The sequence below is a fragment of the Phascolarctos cinereus genome, unplaced genomic scaffold (assembly GCF_003287225.1).
Source record: "Phascolarctos cinereus isolate Bilbo 61053 unplaced genomic scaffold, phaCin_HiC Scaffold_4;HRSCAF=312, whole genome shotgun sequence".
NCBI lineage: Eukaryota > Metazoa > Chordata > Mammalia > Diprotodontia > Phascolarctidae > Phascolarctos > Phascolarctos cinereus.
Window position 1 is genome coordinate 524,400,546 of NW_027555847.1, and position 1,333 is coordinate 524,401,878.

The following is a 1,333-nucleotide window of genomic DNA, read 5'->3' on the forward strand; positions in this document are numbered from 1 at the left end:
TTTGGGTTAGTCTTCTTTTTAAGATGTTATTTTCTTCAGTATTTTTGGGTCTCCTTTAGCAAGCTGCTGATCTGTTTTTCATGATTTTTCTTGCATAACTCTCCTTTCTCTTCTCAGTTTTTCCTCTACTTCTCTTACTTGCTTCTCAAAATCCTTTTTGACATCTTCCAAGGCCTGAGACCAATTCATATTTTTCTTACAGGCATTGAATGTAGGAGCTTTGACTTTGTTGTCTTCTGGTTGTATTTTTAAAATTTTGTTTAAAATTTTATTTTTACATAGGAAAAAATCTAATATATATTTAACCCAATTTGGTTGCAAGTTCCTTAACTTTTGCCTTTTCCAGCTTAGCCACTGATTTTGGACCCAGAGCATTGCCACCCAGTGGTGATGGATCTCATCTTACTGTCATTGTAATTGGTTTTGAAGGCTTCTACCAGCTTAGCCAGGGCTCTCTTATCTTCAGGTTTAACTGTGTGAAGGCAATGCTTATGCATGTCTTTCTGTGAACTAAGCAACCCAGTCTGGCTTTATCTTTGATAATACAGTAAAGAACCCCCATTTTTCAGGCACAAGGCAGGTAGGAAGACCACTAGCTCAATGGGGTCCGTATCATGTGCAATCACTGCCAACTCTGTTTTCTTGTTTTCTACCAGAGTAGTAACAGTGTTAACACCTTCTCTGAGGACAGGTAGTCTCTTAGTGGAGACTTCTCCTTTGCCTGCAGATTTTTGTTCAACCCGAGCCAGCTACCTTTATTTTTTTCTTGCTTTGTCTCAGATCTTTACTTGTGAGCCAATTTAAGCAGTTGAGTAGCTATCTGATGATCCAAAGCCTGGGTGAACTGCTTAATTTCTGGTATCACTTTCAAATGCTTGTGAAGGATAGAACTTGGATGCTTCAGTCTGATGTACCGAGGGCATTTGACAAATCAAGTGAGGTCCCTTTTGGGCTGGATGTCCTGACCAATGCCAAAGTTCTTGGGCCACTTCTTAAACAAAGGATTAACCACTTTCTTGGCCTCCTGCTTCTTTATTACAGCAGGGACCAGAGCCACCTTCTTCCCCTTGTCCTTCTTCCCCTTTGGCATCTTGGCTGGCTGAATAAGATTGGTTGTATGTTTTGATCTTCTTTGTCACTAAAGTAAGATTCTATGGTCTGACTTTTTTTGTGTGCTGTTTGCTCATGTTCCTAGCCAATTGCTTGACTATTAAACTCTTGGTTAAGGTAAGGCTCTGTTTCCAGTGTGGAGAATGTACTGTCTCAAACTTCAGGGGTTTTGTGGAACTGTTTTCAGAGATACTTCTAGGGACCTGTAAATTTTCAGTTCTTC

At 40.0% G+C, this 1,333-nt stretch overlaps 1 pseudogene; it reads right to left on the reverse strand.

The window, feature by feature from the left end:
- Window positions 1-301: 301 nt before the first annotated feature.
- On the reverse strand, window positions 302-1,090 carry LOC110207883 (large ribosomal subunit protein eL8 pseudogene; annotated as a pseudogene).
- Window positions 1,091-1,333: the final 243 nt, after the last annotated feature.